General features: G+C 47.7%; 1 long non-coding RNA gene across 1 annotated transcript; it reads right to left on the bottom strand.

Annotated features, from left to right (window-relative positions):
• Positions 1 to 2291: 2291 nt before the first annotated feature.
• LOC135898198 (uncharacterized) lies at positions 2292 to 12379 on the bottom strand. Its single transcript, XR_010563280.2, has 3 exons — positions 12143 to 12379; positions 6664 to 7472; positions 2292 to 2499 (listed from the first exon to the last, which is right to left on the bottom strand). It is a non-coding gene; the product is annotated as an uncharacterized lncRNA (long non-coding RNA).
• Between the last annotated feature and the right edge of the window lie 43 nt (positions 12380 to 12422).

The following is a 12422-nucleotide window of genomic DNA, read 5'->3' as shown; positions in this document are numbered from 1 at the left end:
CACTCAACACTCGAAAAATAAAAACATTTGGTGCTGACATTTGCTAACATTGCGCACAATACAATGTTTTCTAGTTGCTACAAAAAATTCTAGATCCCATGCACTGTGGGATTCTGGTGACAAGTGAACTGTTAACGATAGATCCAGCATTGCAGACCTAGACACAGACGGTGGGCTAGCTGTTGTCACAACATCTAAAACAATCACATTTTCTAGTCCACTTGGTCCTTTCTGTTGCTACAAGTGCTGTTCATTATCAAACGGAACGCCTGCTGCAAGACCATCACTTTAGTGTGCATTTTATTGAGCCAGCTTGCAAAAATAATTTGCCAGCGCGGCCCTCACTTCTCGACCTTCACCACTGACAGCTTCAGTGCTTTGCATAGGCTGAGGGTAGTGCTGGTTGAAGTTATGCAGCTCTTGCTCCCATTGTTGCTCGATGGGGTCTTTCAACATTTCACAGATGTTGTGGAGAACACAAGCAGCTCGGGATGGCTTGTTTCGCCGTCCTGAGCTTGCACTCCATCCTATTTGAAGTGTATCTGGAATGGGCTTTCAGTCGTCCAAAAACATTCTCCACTATCCTCCTTGTTTTTGACAAGTGGTCATTCAAGATTCCTTCCCGAGATCCTGCGACAGCATTTGCAAATGGCTTCAGGAGGTTAGGGGTCAAAGAGAACGCCTGGTCACAAAGTATTATAGGACCCACTCTTGTGCCCTCAATTCGTGATGCAGGTGACTTGAAAAAATCACCTTCCACCAAGTTGTGAAGCTCGGAGCGGCCGTAAACATAGGCATCATGGCACCTGCCGGGGCTCCCTACATTGATATATCTGAACAGGTACTGATGATTGACCAGTGCCAACAGCATGATGCTGTGCCTGCACAAAAGGAAAACAAAAAATAAGCCTTCATAAGCAATCTGTAGCCACCTTAAATGCAGAAATGTGAGTGTCACAGTTTGCTCACAAACGTATTTATTATTTATCACAGGTACTGGTGAATACTTAGTTGCAAGGCTGTTGAAGCCAGCAAATAGTTGGCTTTGAAATAGGTATGTAGTGCTTCTTAACGTTGCGCAAAGGTGGTCGAAATATATGAAGAAAGCTTACCACCCTTTGTAGTTGTAGTAGTCAGTGGCGTGCTCCGCTGGTGGCGATATGGCAATATGGCAGACATCCAAGGCGCCGATGGCCTGTGGAAATCCGCTCAAAGCGTAGAGCCTTTTTATATGTTCTTGCATTTCTTCGCGGCAGACCATGCGAAGTTAGCGATGCTCCAGCACCTTAATGACCGCCGCGAAGAATTCACCATAAGCGACGTTTACCGTAGAACGCCCGACGTCAAACAGATGTGCGATGGTAGCATATTGTGCTGTCGAGCGAAAACGGTATAATCCGATGGCGACTCGTTTGTCCATGGTCACAGCTAGCCGCATATTCGTGTCCTGGCGTTCCAATTCACCCCCAATGAGTCCAAAAGGTAGCGGAACGTGGCAGGTGTCACGCGGAACGACTATCTGTAGTGCGCTTCGCCCAAGTGCGGTAGTGTGTCCTAAAACCACCTCTCGTTGGGCTGAAAAGCCCATCGTTCCCGATGTATGGGAGACAAAGCAGCCACAATGGCAACCACTTTGAACCAGTTTGCGCAAAGCCGCTCTTCATACTCCCTGGAAATGGCTTCCTGCAATTCCAACTCCAGCGTAAGCTGTCTTACCTCGCTACGACGTTTGGCCCGCATGCACATCGGAGCAGTGATGACACGCATTTGCCGTTCTCTTGCCTCTTCAATAAAGGTAGCGGTAGCGCCCGTCGTGCTTTCCGCCATGTTTACCTGAGCTTGAGCTATGCTCGACTCGACTTTTAGTTGCCAGTGTTGACAAGTTAGTGATCCTACGTACGGTGTGAAATAGAGGGTCACTCATTCGAACGAATTTTAGCATATTAGAAAATAATCACGGAACAAAATTAGGTATATACAGTGAATACAATATCCTCAAAAAGGTAATTGCAAAGCCCATTGCAAATTAAACCGGAAAATTTTCAAATATTAATAAAAGATATGCATACTAAGGCAATTGTTTTTGAAAAGGAGCTATTTTAATCAACTGATAGCAAGCTCATTGCTATTAGGCTCGAGATTTGTCACAAGTGAGATTGCCTCAGCAGTTGGAAAGTCAACCTCAATTGCCCTGACAAACTCTCGGCCCGCGCACAATGTTTCACTGTTGCGTTTCACTGCTTTGAAAAGTTTATTGTTGTTTGGAAAAAGGGTCACTTTCATCTCGGCGTCAGCGAACACTTTGTTTATTGAGCTCAAGCTCCTGCACAGAAGAGCCCGACCGATTCCTTTCCCGATCACTCCTACTATGCGACGGTCCTTTCGGTTATTCTCCTTGTTCCGCCGCGCGTTTTCCCCACAGGCCATTTGATGCATCCACTCGGTGAGTTGTACAGTCAGCGTCTGATTTTTCGATATCCCTAGGGGTGGCGAAAAGATCTGTAAAAACAAATGCATGCATTTTACTGAACATAAGGGCTCAAGTTGCCACAGGTACATCTGGAAAAGCACTGATGGCCTGCAAGTACGCTTATTTGGCATGACGTTGCTCGTGCTGTGGCAGGAGGTGGTGGGTGCACACCTGTATAATTGAGGAATACACACAGGCCCTCATACAGTTACCATTTCGCACGCTTCTTGAACTTCAAAACAAGGGCGCTATAACGTAAAACTATTCCAATATGTTTCTATTCCAATTTCCTGACGTCAAATTTGCGTAACCACCGACGCAAGCACCGGGCGGTCACCCATAGGGTTGTCTGAACAGACCAATCAAACGCTCTCCTCGTTCATAGGAGGTCCCTTTTGTTTGCTTGAAAAACGAATAACATTGCCTACACTGAGCGGCTTATTGTATCTAATTGGCTGAAAAGAGGCGAGGAGAACGCTCAAGTGGAGAGGGATTCACTAGGGCAGAGCTAGTGCACTGAAAACCGATAACCGGATGAAGAAGGTGGTGCCGGCGTCTGCGATTGGTCGGCTTTCCCTTACTTAGCTTGTGGTGGCTGGTCGAAAATCGCGGCGGCATGCAACGGAAGCTTAGAAATGACGCTAAAATTGACCCTCAGCAAAGAAGAGTTGGCAGAATGAGGTAGTAAACGTGTCGAAAGTGCTTAAAAACGTTACACGGTCACGCAAGAAGTTTTATTATACGCAAATACACCCATGCTCTCCGGCAGGTGCGAGTAGCCAGCGTCTCAGCGATCGGCGGCAGCTATCTTTTATTCCTTTCGGAACGGGGCAGCCTGCGGCTATTCCGAAAAAAATTCAGTTTTGTTCGGCATATAATGCATCTCTATCGCGTACACGTCACTTTGACGCGGTGAGTTCGTGCGGTTTTGTGACGTCGCGTGACAGGCAGGTGAAGTGGGTGCAGCCCGAAAACGTTTTACCAATAGCCGACGGCTAATGGCGAAAAGGGGTCGAATCAGAAATAACTGTTTTTTTTTCTGTCAAATGATGCATAATCAGTGTGCACACATCACATCAGATGGGGAGGTATTGCGGTTTTTGTAACGTCGCGTGACAGACAGGTGAAATGGGGGGTGGTCGAAAAAGGATTTTGACCAATCGCGGAGGGCTGATAGCAGAATTGGAATAGAAAAGTTTGAAATAGTTTTACGTTATAGCGCCCCAATACTCTAACTATGCTTCACCGCGTAACATGGTTGTGTGGAGGCGAAGCTGCCTATCGGGAACTGACACTATGCAACGCAGCGTGCTTTCTAAGCTTTGACGCCAATCGTGAAGGTTACAGACGATGAGTCCTACCATTGTTCAGAGCATCTAATTCTTTCTATGAAAAACACGGCACCGAATGGCAAGATTCTTAATAGCGAATATCGAAGTAGCTAGGTCTCCCCTTGCCGCTGTGATGACTACAGCTGCCAGCGGATCTCTGCGCGAGAGCGCCGGTTAGAGGCAGCAAGATAATCAAAATGGCGGTGTTGGCGTTGATCAATGCTGTTTCGGATCAGCAATTGCCGCACGATGTCGGGAAAATCGCATGGCGAAGGATCCTTGCGTCCAAAATGTTGGACGTTCTTATACATTGACTCTATGCGGTACTTGGTGGCGCCACGAAGCCATCCTTATTGCGCGTCCGGGAAGTCGGTCCTTGTCTGTACACGGGCAACTCCTTCAGCAGACGACACAGCGTCAAACAAGATTCGTTACGGTTCCTCCATTGCCTACCATTACGGCGATGTTCGTTCCCTTTCAAGAAAATTACTGCTCATTTTCCCGGATAGAAGCACAAATTCCTTGACTTTTTCCGAGTATTTCCAGACTATTCAAAACCCCTGCGAATTCCCTGTTTTCGCGGTTGGTAAACACCCTGAAACTTCTTAAGCGGCGTAGCATTTAGATTACGCCTTGATTGCGTCAAGTATTTACTTTTTTCTCAAAGCACACAACATATACCAAACGCTCGGACAAACGACGCCATTCCACTGGTTCACTCGTTTAGGTTCTGAAATTCGCCAACTACCATTTGCTCTAAAAATGAAACCTTACAGAAGTCGGTAAAAACTAAACATTTGTATTTTACCACTTGAAACTAAGTTTAACTTCTTTACCATGGTATCTTGGTGTTTGTGCGGTTCACGTAATTTGTGCAGTCTTAATTTTTTGACAACAAAGTGTTCTTTGATGAATTCAGCCTGGCTTGGCGCACTTCAGATAATGATTTTTACTTCCACAAAAACACTGACGTGTAGGTGACACGTAGATGTTCTATGAACAAGAAAATGTTATCGAATTATTGTCATCCATGCCGACAGCACGTGGCCATAGCTATCAATTAGGGTTATAACAAACTGCAGTATAATTATCTGTAAACACATTACAGGTGATCTGGAACGATATCCATGCGGGTACCTCTGTCCCTGTCACGCTCTGGTGTGCCGCTGTCAAGTGCCTTATAACATAATTGCCTTTCCCTTCACCAGAGGGCGCAACATCTCTGCTGACAGAGATGACAGAAACAGACAGATGAGAGATGACAGAAATTGCGGACAGCTTTTCGGTCGAGTTTTCTTCACGTTGCTATACGCTGCTATGCATTTTATTAAATTTGTTCGTTTTATAAGAGAAACTACATTCCGCGAGACTTCGGCGATAAGACTATCACGATCACTATGACGATCATCACTTGCATACCGCACGCATCTACAGGGAACACCAAAAAATACGCCACGTCTGTGTATACAAACTGTGCCGACACATTGCAGCTCTACTGAGCCGAAGACAACGTCAGCTATTTCATGGGTGCAGGACAAGGCGAAATGGCGATTTTGCAAGGGTGACAACAGAGAAAAGTCCCAACCTTCTTAGTCAAGCTTCAAGTAATCGCCATTATCAGAAGTGCTAGTTCTCATTTATGAAATGGGTAAAAATTGTGACGTGAGAACACCAAATATAAGAAAGAAGGCTGGGCATTTCAATGCACTTTAAGAAGAAAGGAGGAAATCAGGTATTCAGGTTACTCCTTTAGGAAAGGAACTGATATGCCACAACCATTCCTCCCTTTAGGGAGTAAGTGTAAAGGGATGAAATGTTACTCCACGTGCGGTTACTCCTTCGAGAACTAAACAGTTGCCCTTTACTGATTCTCTTCAAGGCTGTAACGGTCATTTTTTCCGATACTCCGCAAAGGCGGTATTCCTGAAATTGGCCATTTATGCTCTGAACATTACTGAGCTGATGAAAGAACAGTATCCGAAAGCAGGATTCGAACACACTCGCTCACATTCACAAGCCAGGCATTCTGACCACTTCAACACGGCAGGTCCGTTGACAGTGCAGAATATTGAGACAAGTTTACGCTTCGGAACGCAGGCGTGGCAACGTGAAAACTAGGCATTTAGTGAATGCTATGCGGAGAGAGTATAAATTTGAGTGTTCTTGCAACCATAAGCCACTGTAAAAAGAAATCTGCCCAAATAAACTGAGGGTGACTTAAACTGAGGCACTATGCGATGTATACGTGTAGTGAGCTCAAACGGGGCAGCGAAGACAACAGACAAGGCCCATTTCTCTGTCGCTTAGCGTGTCACGTTTGAGCTACAAGTAGTTTCAGTTAGGTTGGAATCTCCTTGGAACGGAAGGAACGGTACTATTGACCAAGAAAATCTAGCAGCATATCAATGACTTGTGCGTTTAAAGTGTATCCCTCATTTATGGCATGCGCACGAAGGGCATTGCTCTTCACATTCCAGCTTTTAAATTTTACACACTTTGCTCGCGAAGAGCGAAAGTGCTGCTTTGCATGCAGTTCAATAGGCATTGCACGAACTTCGGATTATTCACGACTCTTAGACAATGCCGTTTTTGCCGCATCACTCCATGACATGGACGAAAAGAGCGGAATGTATCGGGAGTAACAGTTGCCGTTCGTCCTTCCGTTGCTCTCTTTCCGACCAAGGACTAAACACTTATTCTCCAAAATTTGAACACGGCATGCAAATTCATGCAGTTGGTACGTGGAAGGGCGAAAGCTGCCTGTTTAGGGCTAACTGCGCAGGCACGCCGTTTTCCCCGGGATTTTCCTTAGAGTGTATTATTCAAGAAGCAAGAAAAAAAGCTTAGGAATTGTTTACTTACCTTTTTCATGTTTTAGTCCTCTGTAGAACTAGGTGCTGGAGGTCGAAGTCTAAGTCCTGTTCTTTGTTCGCATGTCGTGGAAGTGGCAGGTTAGTCTTTTTAGTCTTACTTTTTCCTTTGTCATTTTCGAGAGTTTTCCCAACTTGCAGAAGTCGTTGGGACAGAAGTATTAAACCGCTCTTTTTTGACATCTTCGATCAGGTCCTTGTATAACACACATTCGCTTGACATATCTTTAAGACAAGCCTTGGCTGTTTCGCCGTGAATAAGGACAAGCTTTGTTTTATCAAAATAGGTCATGTGGTGACAATCTTGTAGAAAGTCAACATCACTCGTAATAACTACGGCTTTCGCGTTCGTGCCGCGAAAGGTCCCGGAGAATCTTCTCATCAAAGATCTTACTCTCACGTCGGCTGCGTTTTTTTCGCTTGCCATCTAAGTGCAAGAGCATGACGTTGGCACCTGTTAACTGGTCTATGGTTACCTTTGCTGTTCTGAAGACGTCAACCGCTACTACAAACTCGAACTCTGAGTATCCAACCACCATCTTGTCCCGAATCGTCTTGACGATATCGCACGCAGATATTCCTTTTGGGGCGCTTAAGTTCTCATAGTCCCAGTAGATCGACACCATGTTACGGTGTGGTTTAGTGGGCCAATGTACGGGGACTTCATAGTCTTCCTGGCTGTTGACATCTTTTGTGTTGTCGCTTGTGTAGGATTCCGAGGGTTTGTCGACGTCAGTTGCCTGGTACGTCGGACGGTTGCAGACATCGTCGTTGTCGTCTTCAATTTCCATGGCCTGAGATCTGTAATTCAAAGCAGTTATGAAGCTAATTACATGGAAAAAAATGGGCCCTTTCAAAAGGACAACCGATATTTTTCCTTTTCATATTTCGGCTTTATAAGTACATCTTCGTCTGATAAAAAGGAAATGAGAGCGCAAACTATGAAATGTGACGAATAAATAATGATATTGCTACGGAACGGTATTTGCGATGACAAAGAGGCGAGCAGGGTGAAGACAACGACGACAATTAGAGGCTAGCGCGGGCTGTTGCCTATTGGCCAAGTGCGGCGTATTGCCTTGCAAGTATACTTGTATATAGCTTTTCGTTGGCGTCTTCCTAAGTAACATATCTGGTGGAGGTGGACCTTCTCTGTACCTCGTCACGGAGCTTCGCAGTGGACGGTACGTTGAGCCTTCCTTCATGGCTCCCGGTGACGACTACTCGACTCCGCCGCCTCCGACACCTGCTGGCACTCCGACGACCTACATCACTCTCCCCGCTCCCCGTGATCCTGGCGTATTCTCGGGCAAAGGTGGGAAAGACGTCGAGGACTGGATCAGCCTGTACGAACACGTCAGCCGCAATAACCGATGAGTACCTACTATCATGCTCGCCAACGTAGTCTTTTTACCTCGGTGGCACACCTCGAGTTTGGTTTCGGACGCACGAAGATAAACTCACCAGTTGGTATTCGCTTAAGCAAATGCTCTGAGACTTGTTCGGTGACACCTACGGTCACCAACTTGCCGCGCAGAAGGCGCTTTCCTGCCGTGTGCAGATGTCAACAGAGCCCTAGGTCCCGTACATTCAGGACATCTTGGCTCTGTGCCGCAAAGTTGACGCACACATGACTGAGCCTGACAAGGTCTCCCACATCCTCAAAGGCATTGCCGATGACGCCTTCAACTTGCTCGTTTTGAACAACGTGGCGACGGTGGATGCAGTTATATAAGAGTGCCGCCGCCTGGAACTCGGTAAAAGCCGACGTATCGACCAACAGCTTGCCCGTCTGCCAAACACCCCAGCGACATCTTCCTGTGCCGACGCTCCTCATTCGAACAGCACTGGCGATAATACCAGAATCATCCGGCGTTAGATCGAGGCCGCCTATCCGGCTGCCTTCGACTCCAGCCCCTCCGATGCACCTGCAGTCACGGATTCCCTGATCAAGGCACGTGTACGCGAGGAGGTCGCAAATATGGGTTTCGTACCATCTGTTCGGCCCATCGTCCTGATACCCATCCGGCTTCTTCCATTCCGCCCCATCCCGCATCTTCTTAGCCACCACGTTTCTGCAACCCGTCTGAATGGTGCACTGCTTACAAGAAGCCCATTTGTTTCCACTGCCATCGAATCGGGCAAATTTCTCGGCACTGCCGCAGTCGCTGGAGTTCCCCGAACCGGTCTACTTACGCTGCCTGCTCTCGCCCCCCCCCAGGTGGCCCTTCTCGTCCCTATGCTGCCCGCTCCGATAATGCCGCCATATTTTATCCTGCGCCGAACTGCCCCTATTCGCGTTCGCATTCACCCCAACGACGACAATCTCGCTCCCGCCAACCCCGTCGCTCCTATTCGCCGACTCCCTTCGGACGCCGCTCCCAGCCGTAAAACTAGACGATGCAGCGCCTCGAGGTGACTTTGCATTGCTCCCCACGCCGCCAAATCCTCTACTGACGCTGCCCACTCCTCTGAACCACTCACCGATTGTTCCGCCAGTACTCTCCGCCTTGACCTGCCTGTTCTGGATCACGCTGAACCACACCCCAGTCGCCTCAGTTCCGTCGGCGTCGTTCGCGTGCCGCTTTCGGCACTGACTTACGCTGACTTCGTGTCATCCCAACCAGTCTCCGACGGTCACTACATCGCAGCTCCTGAGCAATACGTCGTCCTTACACACGGGATCACAGTTCGTCATACAGTTTTATCTATGACGGCGAATTGCGTCTGCCTGCCAGTGGTCGATTTTGGCTAGACAACGCAAGTTGTGCCACGCGGGATGTCTCTGGCCCAGCTTCGCTCATTCGGTAGCATCTATTGCAGTAGACGACAATTCAGCCGATTCTCCCCTACCATCGCAGTCGGATATTTGTACCATCGCCGACTTACAGAAAATGATTGCGCCCGACATCCCCTCGGAGCACTCTCGTGAGCTCTACCACGTTCTGTTTTCCTACCACGATATTTTTTACTTTAGCGATCGTCCTTTGGCCCAAACTACAGCTGGTAAACACCGCATGATTCCCGGCGATGCCCCTCCTGTTCATCGCCGCTCATATCCAGTATCACCGGCTGAGCGTCAGGTTATTCGCGCCGAAGTTCGCAAAACACTTGCGAAGAACTTTATGGAACCGTCATGTAGTCCATGGGTGTCACCTGTTTTACTGGTAAAAAGGAAGGATGGATCATGACGTTTTTGCATGTATTATCGGCACCTTAACAGGGTTACCAAAAACGGCGTCTTTCCCCTACCTCGGATTGGTGAAGCCCTTGACTGCCTCCCCGGTGCTCGGTATTTGTCTTCGATTGTCCTTTGCTCCGGCTCCTGGCAGATTGCCGTGTACCATCTCGACCGCGAGAACACTGCCTTTGTAACACCCGACGGTCTTTATCCATTCAAAGTTATGCCGTTTGGTCTATATAACGCTCCTGCCACATTTGAACGCATGATGGACTCCATTCCTCAGGGTTTCAAATGGTCCGCGTGCTTGTGCTACTTGCACGACGTTATTGTATTCTCCCGAACGTGCGCTACGCACCTCGGGCACCACTCAGCAGCCCTGGATGTTTTTCGTCGAGCCGGTCTGCAACTCAACGCATCGAAGTGCCAATTCGGCCGTCGCCAGATTACCGTCCATGGACATCTCGTATAAGCGAACGGAGTGCAACAGGACCCAGGCAATATCCGTACTGGTATGCATTTCCCTGTTCCAAAGTGCGTCAAGGATGTGCGCAGCTTCATCGGCCTTTGCTCGAAATGCCAAATTGTAATGTGTGTTTTAACGGCAAACGCGAAGATTACAGTCGTGGAGTCCGTGTCATTGTTAATAGCGTTGAATTCTTTGAATGAAAAGCACAGCACCGAACTGCAAGAACATTAATAGCGAATGTCCATGCAGCTAGGTCTCCCGTTGCCGCTCAGGCGGCTGCAGCTGCCAGCTGATCTATGTGCGAGAGCGCCGGTTAGAGGCAGCAAGATAATCGAAACGGCGGTGTTGGCGTTGATTAATGCTGTTTCGGATCTGCAGTTGCGACATGATGTCAGGAAAACGTGATGCCGAAGGGTTCTTGCGTCCGAAATTCCAGACGTTCCTACACACTCACTCTGTGGGGTACGTGGTGAAGCCGCGAAGCCGTCGCTATTGCCCGGCGTCCGGGAAGTCGGTCGTTGACTACACTGGCCACTCCTTCAGCGGACGACACAGCGTCAAAGAGGATTCGTTACGGTTCTTCCATTGCCTACAATTACCGCGATGTTCGTTCCCTTTCAACAAAATTACTGCTCATTTTCCCGGAGAGAAGCAGTAATTCCCTGAGTTTCCTGCGAGCATTTCCAGACTATTCAAAACCCCAGAGAATTTTCGCGTTTACCAACCGCGAAACCCCAGGTTTCGCGGTTGGTAAACGCCCTGAAACTTCTTAAGCGACCTACCATTTAGATTACGCCTTGATTGCTTCAAGTATTTACTTTTTTCTCAAAGCACACAACACACACCAAACGTTCGGACAAACTTCGCTATTGCACCGGTTCATTCCTTTCCGTTCTGGAATTCGCCAACCACCATTTGCTCAAAAAATGGAAGTTTAAAGAATTCGGCGAAGTCTAAAAGTTTCCATTTTACCACTTGAAAGCCACAAGTCAGGACCACAGTAGGTCCGTTGACAGTGCAGAATATTGAGACAAGCTTACGCTTCGGAACGCAGGCGTGGCAACGTAAAAACTACTACGCATTTAGTGTATGCTATGCGGGGAGAGTATAGCTTTGAGTCTTGTTGCAACCATAGGCGACTATAAAAAGAAATCTGCCCAAATATCTGAGGGTGACTTAAACTGAGGCACTATGCGATGTAAACGTGTAGCGAGCTCAAACGGGGCACCCAAGACAACATGCAAGGCAAATTTCTCTGTGGCTTAGCGTGTCACGTTTGAGCTACACGTCGCTTCAGTTAAGTTTGTAATCTCCTTGGAACGGAAGGCACGGTACTATTGACCAAGAAAATCTAGCAGCCTATCAATGACTTGCGCGTTTAATGTGTATCGCTCACTTATGGCGTGCGCACGAAGGGCATGGCTCTTCACATTCCAGCTTTTAAATTTTACACACTTTGCTCGCGAAGAGCGAAAATGCTGCTTTCCATGCAGTTCAATAGGCACTGCACGAACTTCGGAATATTCCCGACTCTTAGACAATGCCGTTTTTGCCGCAACACTCCATGGCATGGACGAAAAGAGCGGAATGTATCGGGAGTAACAGTAGCCATTCGTCCTTCCGTTGCTCTTTTCCGACCAAGGACTAAACACTTATTCTCCGAAATTTGAACACGGCATGCATATTCATGCAGTTGGTACGTGGAAGGGCGAAAGCTGCCTGTTTAGGACTAACTGCGCAGGTACGCCGTTTTCCCCGGGATTTTCCTTACAGTGTACCATTCTAGAAGCAAGAAAGAAAGCTTAGGAGTTGTTTACTTACCTTTTTCATGTTTTAGTTCTCTGTAGAACCAGGTGCTGGAGGTCGGAGTCGAAATCGCTTTCTTTGGTCGCATGTCGTGGAAGTGGCAGGTAAGTCAAAAGTCACTGGTCCCAGTTTTTCCGAATGCGGAAGGGGGGGGGTCCAAATGGATTACTTTTTTCTTTGTCTTTTTCAAGAACTTTCCCAACTTGGTGAAGTCATTGGGACAGAAGTAATGGACCGCTCTTTTTTGACCAATTCGATCAGGTCCTTGTATAAAATACATTCGCTTGCCATGTCC

The sequence above is a fragment of the Dermacentor albipictus genome, chromosome 10 (genome assembly GCF_038994185.2).
Source record: "Dermacentor albipictus isolate Rhodes 1998 colony chromosome 10, USDA_Dalb.pri_finalv2, whole genome shotgun sequence".
NCBI classification, from domain to species: domain Eukaryota; kingdom Metazoa; phylum Arthropoda; class Arachnida; order Ixodida; family Ixodidae; genus Dermacentor; species Dermacentor albipictus.
This window is presented reverse-complemented; position numbering and strand designations above follow the sequence as displayed.